This window comes from Acanthopagrus latus, chromosome 15, assembly GCF_904848185.1.
Source record: "Acanthopagrus latus isolate v.2019 chromosome 15, fAcaLat1.1, whole genome shotgun sequence".
NCBI lineage: Eukaryota > Metazoa > Chordata > Actinopteri > Spariformes > Sparidae > Acanthopagrus > Acanthopagrus latus.
The window spans coordinates 17,405,846-17,423,031 of record NC_051053.1 but is presented as its reverse complement, the minus strand read 5'-3'; positions in this window follow the sequence as shown (position 1 = coordinate 17,423,031).

Here is a 17,186-nt window from a genome sequence, read left to right as displayed (position 1 = left end):
TTGTATTACATTATTCCTATAAAATGAGTTGTGTTACTTTTATGAATTAAATAATCATGCTTGTTATCTTTAAGTTATGAATAAGCTTTATATATTCACACTCTATTTTCAGGTACATTCCATAAGATACATGTCACAGCCACAGAAGTGGGCCACGCATCAACACTTTCTCGGCCAACCTCCTATTTTCATGCACAACATGTCATTTTCTTCATTTAAATGAGATTGATCATTTTCATAAAAAAAACATTGTAAAAAAAAAATAATGTTTTTTTAAAGTCGTATTACACCCTGTGTGGTTTATTTTTGGTTTCAAACTAATTAGTTCTTATGGTCGTGGCCATTCTTAGCGCTATGCACCAAAACACAAAGGCATATTCTTTGTTTGTGCAAACTTTCTTGGCAAAAACTCTTTGATTTATTATGTTATCTCTCATTCATTAACTGTTTATTCCTCCAAATTTGACCAATCATCTTCATCATGATGCCGTGTTTGGACAAAATTCCAAGGTCATGCGGCAGACATCGGAACTGGAAATAGCCAGATTGCATCTTCCTCGAGGGATTAACTGTGAGCGCACAGAGATCTCCGACTTTTGCTTGAAATGTTTTATTTTATTTCTTCTTTCTACGCTGAAGTTATGGGACAATCGGTTTGTTTTTACCAAACAACAGAGCATCTCTGTATACACCATTAACTGTTTGCACAGATATGCTGTAACCTGTTTAAAATAAATGGATCATCCAAAATAGAGTACATCATCATTTAATCCTGGGAGGGCCATGCAAAATGTCTCAGTCTGTCTGGTACATGATGGATGGTTGCCTGCAAAGTCGAGAAACACTACAGCGAGCTGAACTTCCAGGAGAACCAGGGGTGCTCCGTGACTCAGCTGTTTTTAAATATCTCTTACTGTGAACCATTTAAAAAAAAGGTTCATCATTGTCACACCAAAGCAAAATATAAAGATGTGATACATATTACACACCTTAAGGGTTTATGTGTGTTATTAAATCATTTAGTATGCATTGGCAGGTTAAACGTCCATATGGTCCAGGGGACTGAATAATCAGAAACACATAATAACACGCACGGTGCTCGGTGAATACCACCAAAGGTGCTGTTTTACTTGTATTTTGGAAGGACGGTGTCTTTACTAAATAACCATTAAACTCATCTCATTCTGTGACGCCGCAGTCCGTCATTAAGGTGGCATCCTCTTCCTGCTGAACACTGGATTTTTGATTTCCTGGACATTGACCCAAACCATTTCACCCTGATAATTATTTGAAACTCAGATCACAGAGGAAAGATTGGATCCACTGCACCTGCAGGTTTAACAGTTCAAAGGTTTTGCTAAAGTGGATTGGCTGAGCTTCTGCCTCCTGATCATTACACCTGTTTGGAGCCAGCCCTCTGCAGCATGGGCACTGTCTGCTTTCTTTTTTCCTGCTGGTACTCAGTGCTCTGCCGTGCTGCACTGAACTGGACCCAGGACGTTGTGAAATTCATAGAGATTATGTCATCTTTTACATAGACAGTGTGCTTCTATAACTATACATGACAAAAGTGGATATCAGTTTTGTCGAGTGAAAACTGTACCTCAGCATAGCATCATCATTATGTGTTGCTATTTAAGCAGTTAAAATTCTAATAACACAAACATGAGAAATTAGATTTCACAAGATTATATGTTATTATTATTACAGTAGTAATGAAGAAATATAATAAAGTTAACAACTTTAAGATTCCTTTTGGAAATATTTACTTTAAGAATTCCACCTGGAGTCAAAACAATTTTAAACACTCTATAAAATGTAAATAAGAGAAGAAGGCAGTGATTCTCTCGTCCTTATTGACGTACTGGAGTACATTACAAAGACAAGAAATATTATGTTCAAACTGATAAACTTAGTGTTTTTTTGTTGTTGTTTAAATGTACACTCATTATGAATATGATGCCTGCAACATTTTCCAAAAGAGCTAGGACAGAGTCATGGCTAACACTGTGATTTCTTTCAACAGAACTGAGTGAGTGTTTTGGAAGTGAAATTCTTTCTTGCTTGGCGACACCTGGATGGCAGTGCTGCCCGAGTAATCAGAGGTCACGAGCTGTGTACCTTCAGTGGATTATGGATGGTGAAATTACCAAATCTTAAGCAATTCAAGCAGTCTTTAATAAAGTGGTAAAACCTTGCCCGTCCTTGCTTGTGAACAACTGAGCCCTTTGAAGATGCCCTTTTCATACCCATATCATGAGACTATGAGACCAGACATCATCTGGTTGAACTGAACTTGTTTACCTGTGGAATGTTCCACCAAACAGGTGTTTTTGGAGCTTTCCACAACTTTCCAAGTCTTTTGTTGCTCCTGTCCCAACTTCTTCGAAACACATCGCTGCAGATCCATCGCATTCTGTTTTCATTTTAGACAAATTGTAGACAAAGGAATCACACATGCATTCATATCTCATTCTTACTTTGCAGAATTTGACAATTCATCATTCAAAATCATCTCTTTGTAGATATCAGAGTCACATGTCTTAAACTTCCAGCGCTGACAGACAGAATATGACTTTAGAACTTATTTGAAAGCAAACTTCAGTGTTGTGGAGAGGAATAAAGGAAAAAGGGAAAAGTCATGCATGGCAAATATCACACAGCGCTGATTCACTGTGTGACCAAACGCTGAGCCCAAGTTGAGACTAATGAAGTCTTTAATTTGGTTATAGTTTATTAATGTCAGAGACACTCCCCCATTAATCATATTATAACGCCCCTGAGTGTGCACACGCTCGCACTAATGTGTATAAGGCCTGTGTGTGAGCGCGAGTGTCACTTTGTAAGCATATGTCTGTGTGTTTCTATGAGTGCGTGTGAATGTACACATATAAGAGTGTGTGTGTGTGTGTGTGTGTGTGCGTGTGTGCATGTGTGAGAGAGAGAGAGAGAAAGACAGCAACAGAAAAAGTGTGGCGCTCTCCACCAGCAATAATATCGCATACATTTTAAAGGACCATTATCGCCGCAGGTTACCCCGCGGCCCCCCATCACCAACCCCACAAACCATTTTCATTCCAAACTCATTAATATGCAAACTTATTCAAATGAGATTGTAATTAAGCATCTACTGAGTGGGAACCCTTTTCATGATAATTTATGATAAACTCCTCGGCACCTTTGATTGAGATTGATTTTTGGCGCACGCAAGGCGACCTGAATACAAAGCTACACCTGAGAGACCTGGAGGGAGAATAACACTTTTAAAACAGCAAACTTATTTCATGGCTGATTGTGCCACAATCATCTTGGAGGAGTAACAAAGATCTATTTGAATAATGCATTCCCACTGTGCTGGCAATGTGCGCAGCCTGAAAAAAAAAAAAAAAAGAAAAAGAGAAGAAAACTTGGGTATATCTGTTCTTGGCATCGAGGTGACAAAGTGATGTGTACGGATGTGTCTGTGTGTGGCTTTTATAATGGAAGGTAAACCAAGCAGAACTGCGTTTACCTAGCATTTCACTGGAAGAATTACATCCCTTCTCTGACTGAGACTGACACTTTGAGGAATATCACCAGTTTAATGTTCATATGAATGCTCTTTTGGCCTCATGGTGATTATCTGATTCCCATATTTCATTTACCGTGATGTCATCAAACGTTGCATGTGCACACAACTTGTGGGCTGTTTTGCCACCATGATATGTTGTCGAGTTACATTATCCTGCATGTTTCATGCAATGTTCAAACCTGGAGAAATCCACAAACATACTTGCGGTAAAATGGTGTGTTTCATTTCGTCACTGGTGCTGTAACCTCTGGGAGGGAGTCAGAGAGTGAGGGAGGAAGTCGGGTGAACGTGACTAAACATAACATGACTAGAACATTACCTCGTCAGTGAACATGAGTGCCCCCGGAGTCACACCGGGCAGCTATGGTGGATGTGTAATGCTGTATTCACACTGGCGTTACTCGCCAGATTACATTACCGTACATTACTTGTAAAAAGGGGGCAACGACACTCACCTAGGATTTGTGTTTATGTGTTTATATTCAAGTCGAACCTCTCACAGATCTCAGCACTTAACAGAGACTCTCTCCCTTTTCTTTTTCCCCTCTCCCCTTTGCATGTTACATTTATGAAAGTTTTCCCCCTTCTACTTCAGTCAACAACCGTGACAACGGAGGTCACCTGAGTGGATCGCTGCCGCAGTCAGATTGATAAATGTGAGTGCAGATAAATCCACTTTTTTTCTTTTTTTTTGCTTTTAGCGGAGGAGGACTCTGTTTGACAGGACAGCTTGAAGAGTTGTCAGGAAAGCCAAGGACAGATCCTCTGTACATAGGGTGCATGCTCAACCAACTGGGCGAACAAATAAACTCCATAAATCCACTTTTTTAATCCAAAAAGTTAAAAAGCCATCTCTGAACACTCATCCTGTCGATAAACAGCTCAGGATCAGGGCAGAAGCCGATGTGACCATGGGTGTTCATTACTCCGGAAGGTCTGACTCTGAACCAGACTGTGAGCAGCTGAACTGAGCTCTTGAGTAGCTCCAGGACACCAACCTGCTCTAGATCTCTTTCAGTCCTCGAAATACCTGCTTCGTCCTTGATCATGATGGACTGTCAAACCAAGGAAAATGGTCAACCTTCAAGGCAAAGTCAAAGTCATAGAAGACAAGCCAAAAAAACAAAAACATCTTGAACATGACTGATTTGCACACTGTTCATCTGCCGATGTCACAGCTTTGTCTCTTTGTTTTCCAGTCGTCACCTTTAGTGAAAACCGCTTCATCACGTGACACGATGATCCACTTTCCACCGAACTTAAAAGTCCTCCTCAGAAGTGTGTGTGCGACCCACATCAGGATCCTGGCCCGCAGTTTGGGAAACGGCGGTTTGGATGCAGATGGTAATCGCCTTTGTAATTAACACCGAGTGAGCACCAGTGGGGGATGAGGAGAAGGAGAGCATTGTTGTTTGAGGAACAACATCAAAGACAAAGGTAGTCTCTGGCAAATGATAGTTGTGTAATTGCCCCGCGGTACCTGCGAGCCGTATGACCGCACTCTCCGAGCTAGTTAGGAGCCCCAGGTGAGAGAACAGTAGGGCCGGATCTCTGCATCCCCCTGTAGTCTGCACACACACACACACACACACACCTGCATAAATTGGATAGAAACTTCGGGATCAACATCAGAGACGCCTTTGTGTTTTCAAAAAGTATATTGTTTATTGGGGTCAGAGTGATTTCGGGGCGGGACTTGGGATGAAACAAAAGAGAGGCAAAGTGCTGTTTGTTTGTGCAACTGCAAAACTCTAGTTAGCATAAAAAATAAATCAATAAACTCTCCTCTGCCAGCAGTGTTCCTTTGTTGTTGCGTTGGATGATTCGTATTGCCGCGAGGAGGGAAAATAGGTGAGTCTTGTTAGTGCGAACGGCTCGCGGGCCAGCAGCCTCTCTCCCGATTGTGAGGTGTGTGAGCTGCTGCAGGTGTTCACAGGAACAGATTTTTTTAAAAAAAAAAATTTTTTTAAGATTCCGAACGTAAGTTTTTTCTAAATGTTTTTATTTTTCCACAATGTACACATGATTCATCCTCACACTGATGTCTGCCATGTTTTTTTCAGAGAAGAAAAGGAAACGTTTCCTTGAATGTGCAGACGATCTGGAGGCTCAAATGACGGCAACAAGTTCTCGACTGATATTTTGCAAACAGAGCTCTCCCTGTCTGGACGCGATGCCTTCGAGTACTTAATGTTTCTGCATTTCAAAGCAGGAGGCAGGGTTTCTTTACCTAGAAGCTCACATGGAATACGCAAATTGTACAGAGTTGCCTCTGATTTGCTACACAAATAAATTCCTGTCCATATTATTTACATCAGAGTCATTCACATATCCCAGATAGCAAAATTGTACCAGACACCCTCATCTGTCCCACCAGAACAGAAATGAACTGTTGCCCTGATTTGGGTCAGTTCTGGTTCAGTCTGTTCGCTCTTTGCTGCCATGTGTCCGCAGTATGATCTGCTGGTGGCTCAGATCTTGCAAACAGGAGTGGACCTCCCATGTGCCATCACTCCACAACAATTTTGCTATCTGGAAAGACACAATTAATCTTGTACCCTCAGAGATAAATGCTACGTAGAACATCACGCTACAGCCATCACAGAACAACATGTTGTACTACAGCTCACATTACACACATTTTTGCACAGATTGAAGTTGACAATGCTTTTTTCTGTCCTGGTTTTCTGTTTAAGAACACCAGCACCATTTAGCAAATGATGGGCCCCGTGTACTGTCGGCTGCAGCCTTCTTGAAAATATCATCATAAACCACCATAAGCTACTGGTCCAATCCAATTCTGACTGTCGAAACAAGCTCAAAAGTGTTCTGTTTTTCTCTTGTGAAGTTTGCAGACAGCACCACCATCATCGACAGAAAAACAATGTGTGCAGACTGGTGCCCAGTGAGCAATCTACTGCTCAACCGCCACAGAACCGAGGAGCTGATTGTTGATTTTAGAAAAAGGCAAAGACTCACACCCTTGTCTAAATCACTGGAGCTGAGGTGGAGTCAGGTGAACACATTTAAGTTTCTGGGAAGCAACGATACAAGAGAACCTGTCATGGTCATCACACAGCACCACTCTGGTAAAGGAGACTCAGAAACAGGAACTCAAGAGGGCAAAATTCCTGTCAACTTTAAGATGGCTGGAAACATTAGCAAGTGGCATGGTCTGTTTTGAAACTGGCAGACTCAAGTCAAATTTATTTCAAAAAGCAAATTTACAGCAAATCACATCAACATCAAAGTCTGCACAGACCAGAGCAGGTTAAATACACAAATACAAGAAACATAGACAGCCCAGAACGCCACTGGTACCCATCTACCGAGCATTGGTGCTAAAGCGTGGTGTCTGTACAGAGCCCCAAGGATCCTAAAAGACTACACAAAAACATCAGACCAGATTTCCCAGAAACTTGGATGGGCCTCAAATCGACCCCATGAACTTTGTATGATGGATGTTAACATGTTAACACATAGTTGTGCCCTAGTCCTCTTATAAGGCCTATCATAAAAAAAACGTTTACAGGTGTATTAACCATATTTGTACATTGTAAACCAAACCTGCGTTTTGCCGGATGTGAATAATGTCTTCTGCGGCCCCCTTAGGAGCAATTAGAGCAAGAGCCATGACACGTGGCTGACAGTGACAAAACTGGCCTCGCTGGATGTTGTTTACTGCTTGATTTATGGTTCTTAATGTCCCTAAGGCCCAATAAACGGATAATGTTGATAAGCTGCTTGAAGAGATTTTCAAACAGTCACAAACACTGACAAAAAAAAAAAATCAAGTTTCATGTTCTTCAACAACTCATACAGTTCTTCAAAATGTAAAACAAACAGCGTGTTGGGAGAGCTCTCCATTAACAGGGTGTTGAAGCCTCCTGTTTGCCATAAACAAGTCAGCAGAGGGTAAACATCATCATCCTCATGATCCGTCTATTTCATCTTGTAAAACTCAATAATCAGAGACAGTATAAATGCACTGCAACTGTCACGCTATCCGTGACAATACATTTCAAACCACAGCTTCCTTGTTATGGACCACAGCTTCCTTTTTTGTCTTTTTTTTTTGCATCTGTTAAAGTTCAAATGTTTACAGAGTAATTCTGAACTTTAACAAAACTATTTCAGAACTTGAACTTAATCGCTGCATTTGCAGAAGCTCTCGAGAGATATTTATGTAAAGTGATTCATCAGATGAAATGAGAAAATCTTCATTTGTATCAAATCTGCTTTCTGTATTGGATAAATGGTGCTCTTAGATTGCCGTTCGCACATCTGCGTTCTCAGATTGTCATAGTAGATGTTTGAGTGGATCTTGGTGCTGGCCAAAAAAGAAGAAGGAGAAGAAGATGAAAAGAAGAAGAAGAAAAAGACAAAGACGACGAAGAAGAAGAAGATGCAGCTTGATACTACCACAGTGTGTGACTCTGGGTGCTGCACTAAATCATTTCGTCGGAGATGACCAACAAGGGTAAGACACTTCACCCCAAGTGTGGGTAGGTAACGCAATATTTTCAGCAGGGTAACAGAAAAATACTGGCCCAATTTTCAGACAGAGTTTGTGGAGGTCAATTTTGGAGGGAATCTGCATCAGGAAGGTAGATAGCAAAATTATTTCCACTTTGCAAATAAAACAAACTGGCCAGTTGGCCTCATCTGCAGCCACTTAAGCCGAGTTCACATTGCATGATGTTATCTCTGATCTAAAGCTCCTGCTAACGGCGGTCGGTGTGAAACGCTCAACGACAAGAAGCAGGAGCTCAGGGACGTCTTGTCGACATGTCGTCGACGTCTGCTGGACATCTAGCTGCCTAAATATATGGTGACAGGAACACGCTGCAGCCGGTGAGAGCAGACGCTCCTCTCCTCTCCTCTCTCCCTCTCTCCTCTGCTGTCATCATCAGTAGCTCTCTGAACCCAGTCTCATCATACATCTGTTAGTCTGGAGCCGGGGCAGTAACAGCCCATAGTTTTGATTAGAATAAGACACATACACACAGGCGTTTCAGTACATTGTGAATCCTTACTGCAACCACTGCAGCTTTATGTCTTCCAGCTCAACACTATCACTTTGCTTTGCAATCTAATCCACTCTCGCACCTGTATTTTCTTCTCCCAGACTATGAGGCAGAAAGTTTTGTAGCGTGAACAGGGCAGCAAACTCATGACTGATACTTGAATCCAAAAGTTGGGTTTGTACATCTGTGCACTGTTGCACCCCTATATTGCAATAATTCCAAAAAGACGGAACAGGTATCATCCTGTAATTCCTCTCCAAATCTTACAAGAGTTGATGAGAGTGTACTAATCGATTGTAATACTAGACCCGATGAAGGGAAGTATGTGCAGCTACAATAACATTCAAGATGAGGAAGGCAAACTGCGGCATTATTACATGAAGTACTGCAAGGAAGTCACAACGCTGGAATTTTCTTTGGTCTGACTACTTTGGTTAATTCTCAGCCGAGACTCTGAAGGTACAAAGAGGGTCCCTATGTGATGTGCGACTGTTTTGTCGGGAGAAATGCTGCCGTGACCCCAGTCCGTGAACTGCCCGACAAAGCTACATAGAAGAGTGAAGAGAGGCACGGTCAAGCCACGGTTTAAAACCATATCCAATCATTGGCGCTCAAGGTAAGATGGGGTAGAGACGATGAAAAGTGTTTCAGAATTTCTTGCGTATTTTGTCACCTTTCTCTATCTGTATTCTTTCCTACTCCACTGGTTAACACTGGACTTGGTGCTGCCTTGGCCAAGGTCATCCGAGTGAATGCGTCAGGCTGTGAATGTGTCAAGTGCCAGAACACGCTGCTTTCTGCGGCGCACAACGAAGGCAGCTAGGCCAGCAGTCCGACATTCCAATGCAATAAGACAATTAATTTCATTTCGATCATCCCTTTCGTCTCACTTTTTCTTCATGTGCACATCCCAGATTGATGTGAAACGTTTGACAGAGGAGCTTCCAGTGGTATTGTATCGATCATTGTCAGAAGAGATAATTGATATTGGGTGTTTAGCTGTTGGAGGCTATGGCTACTGTCAGGGAGACCTTGAACAGATACAGTGAGGCTGTGGAGAGAAAACAGTGTCTTATTATTTATTAATTTCACTTATGAGTGGATTTTTCATTTAAATAACTGATTAAATGTGCTATGTGGAGTTTTCTTGAACATTTGCTTTGTCCTAAAAGTTAATGTTGGCCTTCTATCTTGTTCACACTAGCAGTGCTCAAAATGGTGGTATTAAACAATTGCTAGAATTTGCTAATTGATGCCTGCACACGCACACACACACACACACACACACACACACACACACACACACACACACACACACACACACACACACACACACACACACACACACACGCACACACGCGCACACACACACACACACACACACACACACACGCGCGCGCATGCATTCACAAAACAACAAAAAACTGAGTACAGCTGGTGGGAGCATACATAGCTGTTTTTTGTTTTTTTTTGTTTTTTTTTTTAGTTTTTGTACACTAAATGTGCCATTTTTTAATAAACAATTTGTGTCTAAGTCCATAAATTAAACTAGTTTGCTAATGGTTTGCTACCACTTGGGCTTAGAGGTCATGTGGGCCCTTGACCAGTGCATTTACCTTTTTAAGGCTTACAGCACTTGTCAAGAATCTAGTCCACACTGAGTTACCCAGTCGAATATAATGCATTGTGATTTTATTGGAGAACTGATCGATAGTCTGGTTGTTTATGATGAGCCTTTGAGCTTAACTGACTCTGATGCAACGCTTTGATTGATCTTCATATACTACCATGAAGACTTTACCCAGCGGTGGTGGTGGTGGAGAAGTATTTGGATATTTTACTAAAGTAAAAGTAGTTCACCTTTAAGTATGGAACTTGAGTAGATGTAGGCCATTAAGTTGCTTTCCACCACTGCTGCCACTGATACAAAAGTCAGACAGTCAAAATAATTGATTTAGAATTAGGTTTTTAGACTAAATGGCATAACAAAATCCTGTTTTCAAACCTTCACTGATATACTCTTAGGACCGCTTAATTCATTTGCTTGGCTAATATACACCAGAGAAAACAACTCATAAGTGCGTACATTTGAATTCAGTGAAGGGGGTTGCTGAGGGGTTGTAGATTAACAGAAGCAAACAGGCATAGCATCGCAATGCAAATCCAGACATGCGTCTTTTGTTCATGTCTCTTAAATGCAATGTTTGCATGAAACAAAGCAAATTACAATTAAACAGCTACATGTCTCCAATTTCCAACTGCTGGGCCACATCAGGAAACGTAAAGGACTAAATGATGTTTGGTTTGGGCTTTTACATTTCGCTATTTAGCCTCAGGTCTGGAAGCCATTAAGGCCTAATCTGAATCCTGGTCAGTGCTTGCTCCCTGAAGCAGAAAGTATGGTTTTATTAGCATCAAATCATACACGGCGTTTGGAATGCACACACAGACGCACACACACACTGGCAAAGACCCAGCCCACAGCATCTCATTACTGGCCATTAGATTTGTATTACTTTCATTTGAACCGGCAATACATCTCATATTCATAAACGGAACAAAGTCACAACATGAAATAGTGACACAGCTGCGTGATGGGAGCTGAGAGACAAGGCCAGGAACAAATGATTCGTAAAATGAAACGGTTTGAAAATGTCATTTATGATATGGGGCAAACTGTTACTGACAAAATGTAACGCCCACTGGTTTTCTGACAGGTTGGACTACTGTAGGTAATTAAGCACATAAATACATCAGCTTTTTTATTTTTTGTGAATGTGGTCCAGTCTTTCATTGGAGCCTATGTGTAGATGTATGTGTGTTTGAGTGAGCGAGTTAGAGGAATAGAAAAGAGGGCAAAGAGAGTCAAACCTCCTCCATCTCTTTGGCACAACGTCCATACTGAGTATCTCTTACTGACGGACACAGCACATTAACTGGCTCATTATCAGCCTCCCACCATATGGACTCGGGTCGGGGTGGGTCAGAGCCGCGGCCGCCCGATCCGCACCCCCCTAATTAGGACAATTACGCCATCTCCATCATGAGGGCCGGTTACACAAAATGATGTCACGCCCTTGCCGAGATTGGTGTCACCGAGCCCAGACTACGAGAGGAAACCGCAGTGTCGTTGGGAAGGCATCGCCGAGCTCAGAGCAATTACCCCAGGTGAGAGGTGGCAGAGTCAGAGGGGGGAGAGAGGGGAGAGAGCAGGAGAGGTAGAGGGCAAGTGAAAGGAGAGAAGACAACAGAGAGGAAATGGCAGAGAGATGGAGGCAAGGGTTAAAACCCGGACCACAGTGAGTGGTTACAGTATCAATGAAGTTAACACTGGTGACTTCTGGATGGATTGGGTATGATGCTGTACAGCGGTGTCCTGCTGGATGGGGACAATAGCTTTATCTATCATTTAACCTCTATTGATGCCCTGAAGTGAAGTGTCTTCTACTGCAGAGCTGGTTATAGGAATGTGGTGCAGGGCACACTGACTCTCTGCAAAAGTTCAAAAATTCCACCATGACCACTGATCACATTTTCTGTGGTTAGATCAGGAAACTTGTGTGGAAATAATGATGCAGCAGGATGAACAGCATGGTCCCATGTGGTCAAGAAAGTCCAACAAGGTCAAAACTACAAAATGAAAGAAATCATAAACATGGTTTAACACTGATTGCTTCCACCATATCTTGAAAAAAATATGTTTGTATATTACTAAATTCTTCTCATAACTATGTTGTGCTGCAGCATGGTGATATCAAATAAATCAATATCAAACATGCAAAGTTCAGGACTGTCAAGCAGTAGTTGGTGATTCATGTCCAGACCAGAGGCTGAGTTTGGACAAAACAAGCACTTTAGTCCAGGTTAGGAAGAGATTGTTTGTATGGTTAAATTGTGATTTAAAAAATAATATAAAATGTGTCTAGTCACTGCTGAGTTCCTGCATTTAAGGATCTGTCAGTGTCTAAACATTCACATTAAAAAGTTGAATAAAGATGTGGGCTACTCACTGCAAGTCAATAGTGTATTGCAAGATTGCCTATCCAGGTTGTGTTGATTAACATTTCCTCATTTTGTTTTCAGAAAACGTTACTAAATCAGCATGACATTTCCCTCAAAGCATATTTGCTGTTGTGAATCAGTAGTATAATGTAATTTCTCCAAGACAGGTCTAAACACTTACTGCCACATCCTGTCTGTCAGAATCAGCATCTGTCACCACTTTGTTTGCATAGATTGCTTGTTTTTATCACTGTACCTCCTCAGGTTGATTGTGAGTTTGTTTTTTGTTCTGCGCGTGCAAGAGGACACTGATATTCTGTCTCAACAAAGTAAGATTTAATTGGATTTACAGACAAAAGGCCACCTGGCCGCATAAATGCACCTAGATGCACAGATAAGATGCTTTCACAGCAGGACACTGCATCCAAGTATATATTGTGTCCATTACTTGGCTGGACTAATTTTTTTTTTTTGGCCTTTTCTGGCTTTATTGACAGACAGGACAGCGGAAGAGTGTGACAGGAAACAGGGTAGGAGAGGGGGAGTGACACGCAGCAAAGGGACCTAGGCTGGGACTCGAACCCGGGTCCACTGCAGAGCCTCAGCACATGGGTCGCGCGCATGTTTTCTCTGGTCTCTACATATATAAGCTGGTCGTCCCTGAGCCTGCCAACTCCCAGAATGAGGAAAGCAAAAGTCAGCTTGACATTGGCTAACTAGTTAGCTCCTCTTTGGTCCACTATGCAATGACGTGTGAAGCGAGTTTAATATGAATAATATTACAATAGAGCATGGTTGCCACAGTAAAAAGTCTGGAAACATGTGCAGACTGGAGACAGAGACAATGCGAACAGTGTCCAAGAGTTTGGAGACTGTGTTGGAGACAAACACAGCTTTTGCTAGCTGTTAGCCATTAGCTACATGGTAGTAACTGTAGCAACACACAGAACAAACTAACATTATTCAGACACACGAACCATTCTGAAACAAGCTGCTGCTGCAGCTGCAGAGTCTGTACTTCTTCAGGAGCCGATTCTCGTCAAACTGGTATGGTTGAATGACAGCATCTTGGCGAGCCATAGCGATACATCCACCAGAAACATTAGCGCATGCTATCGCTAGCGCAAGCAGCAACGTCTGCCAGAGATTGGCGTGTAGCAGGCAAGGAAGGCGTTGACAGACGGAGCTCATTAGAATTTAAAGGTGCAGGCACAGAAACAGCTTGCTCTCAGTAGAGCTCGCTTGAGCAGCTTTTAGATAGCTGAAATTCAGGACCATGGATGGATTTGGAGCAATACATTTCGAATACAGTGTTGTTGGACCTCTGACAGCTGTGTGAAACTGATGAAAAACAGTACAATATGGGACCCTTAACTAAGGTGAACCACCAAGAATTATTTAAACATACAAATGGGCAATTAATATTGATTAAGACAGATGTACACACATTTATATATAGACATGCATTAGCTGGAGAGATGTCAGGAAATGTTATCTCTAGTATCTAGTGAGCTTTTGAATTCCCGGATCTTACATATCCTATAATGCAACAACTTGTTGCCTTATATAAAAGTGATGAACAGGAAAAACAAGAAAGTTGCAGTGGGTTCAGTTGGAAAGCAAATGGCACACAGGTTAAAATCTGTTCAAGGATACTTCCCTGAAAGACATTAAAGTCCAAAACTCTGTAAGGATATCTTGCAGTGCTGAATCAAAAATGTATCAACACCACACTTAGGATGGACACATTCGTAAAAAGATGTAAATGAAGGACGGAATAATTAAAAGAATTCCAGAGCCAATTAAAGAAATAAGAAAGAAATAAGCTCAGTTAATAGCAGGCATTTAGGTGCACCATAGGCTCTGTAGTGCAATAATTAGGCCACATTCATTCGAAGTGTCGTTCCATTGATCTTCAGACAAACAGCGCACACGACTTAGAGCTCATCTTCAATCCAAAGCAGGCCCGGTTTCCCCCCAGTTTTCCTTATAACTACCTGATGTTCAGCCGACGATGTTTTATTTTCTTCCTTTCATAGCAGAATCCTTGAGTCTTAAATTAGGCCCAGAGGATGCCTGTAGATCGATAGGCTCACTGCAGGTGCACGCCAACAAGAACAACAAGAGAAGGCTTTTTCCCTCTCCTTTCATCAGAATAAAACAAGCTTGATTAGGGGCGATGAGCGGAGAGAAACGTGTGAGTTTTCTGTCCACCAACAGCTCCAGCGTTACATTTGTTCCTGCAACCTGTGTTCATTAGCCAGGCGTGGTATTGAACATGTTGTACAGCAAAACGGAGGTCAAGCTGGGCTACAGCAGGGACGCCTGAATTCCTGAAAACAAACTGCTATTGATTTGTGAAAGTAAGTTGAATAAGCAGTATACAAGAGGCTGCTGGGAAGGCCCGGTCCCTTGTCAGAATCCAGCACCATCTCTGCCTCCGTTTTACTGCATGTTGCTGTGAGCGCTGGCTGCACTTATTGAACATTCAAAGAGTTACTCACGCAGAGGTGAAGTCCACTTCAGTGTTGTGTAACAACGATATACCAGCATCTGTGTCAAATTTTACTTCATGGAGCACCAGACATACTGACTGACATGTTTTACAAGGCACAGGAGGATCTTTTTTAAACTGAGGTTACCTGCAACATCAGTGTTGATAGAACTTAACTCTTAGAGGAATTATTGGAATTATCTGCTCTGTAAAGCCAGCTGACCCAAAACTATTCAGTGGCAGGGAAATCTCATAAATGTTTAGACTTTACATGAAAAGTTTACCTTGAAAATGACAGAATGATTAAATAAATTAATTCAAAAGAAAATACATTAACATACAATTTTGCAAGCGAAGGACACTTATGGTTAGGGTTCTAAACAGAATTTGTTGTATCCAGAGAATATAATGACACAGATCCATAAACAAAAAAACTGTTCAAATGAGGTTATTGAGGTTTATTTCAATTATCGTGGCACTAAGAAAAACCTTCATGCTGAGAATTGCAGTGCTAATGTCAACGATCATGATGATTTTACACCAACCACTGAATGGGATCTGATGTCACAAACAATATTTCTGAAGACAATCTTGGATGCTGGAGAAATAATAAAGCTGAGATGTCAGCTGGATGCTTGGTCGAAGAAAGTCCACTGATTTCTCTTTGGCTGGACAGTGAGTTTTTACTGAATACGTTCACACATTTGTTTACCATTACATCCAGTGAGCTGTTAGCATGCTGCTAGCTTTGACCACTGACTGTAAAAAAAAAAAAAGAAAAAAAAAAAGAGCCACATTGATGTCACTTGTAGGTTTTTGGAGAGCCAATGTGAAGCCCAAAGTGGGTGGTACCAACCGTCGTCATCTTAGCAGTGAGGTGGAACGTGCATGGGTAAAGCTAAGAGCCGAGTGAAACCTGGCCACTGAAACATGCCCATGTGTGTTTACTGTAGTTAGACGCACTTTGACTGTGGGCTTATTTGCCCAAAATAGCCAGGACACCTCACTGTACATTTCCTGTAAACTAACTAGCGAGCAATGGCAGGCAACAAGGGTGTTGTGTATTTGTGTTCAGTTTAGTCTCTGATTCTTCCTTTCTGTTATCTTCCTGCCTCTTTTCTTTTTTCCCCATACATTTGAACATTCATTAGGTAAATTGCATTTCTCCTCCATCCAGCAGTCAAATAAGACAGAATTACAGTACAGTGCAGCAGATTTTGGCAGCTCCACACTTGTTGCGGCAGAGGTTGAGAAATGAGAGTGAATACAAATACATTTTAATCCCAAAAGTTTAAAGAATTAACACTGAGCTCTCCTCCCGCAAAGGTAAATAGCTCTGGTTGTCCCTTCCAGAGCTTGCCAGCTGTAGCAGCTGTCTGCCAACAGGGTCGCTTGATAATCCAAAACACCAGTGTATGTCCCTTAGTCTGTTAGAACAATTAACCGCACAACAACCCATATTATTTGTCAGATATTTGTATGAAAAACTCTCCAAAAGCCTCAAGTGGCCATTCCAGGATCGCAGTTTTTGGCACTTCTGCACTGACTTCATTTTTTAAGCCTTGACGAAAGGATTAATCATCCTTCTGGCTTGGATGAAAAGAAGAGTCGCACCACATCTTATGTGTCCTGGTCAAGATCAAGATGAAAATTTAGATGCACATTAAATACACCCTACAGCTGTGAAGTTACACGAGTATTCATCTTCCAGGGTGCTGAGCTTGAGCCGACCCAGTAAAGCAATATAAACATAGAAATTTCAGCACAGACCAAAAATGTCTAGTTTGTCCTGATTTATAGTCCAGCCCTATGCAATTACAAATCTCTGTGTGAAGACCGCTTTGCATTGTGGGTTCTTGAGTCTTATCCTCGCAAGAGAGAGTTATATGCTTTTGAAGCAAGGACATTAACATTTCTCACTGCATCCTCTACATTAAGCAGAGGCAGCCTTCATGAAGCCTATATACATATTACATGTATGGATACCACAGCATAATCAAAATAAAATACAAATCTAATGTTATATTAAAACATTTATTCAAGCGTGTCATCTGATTGTCGAAAAGTTTGCTATATGTCACATCTGATTCTG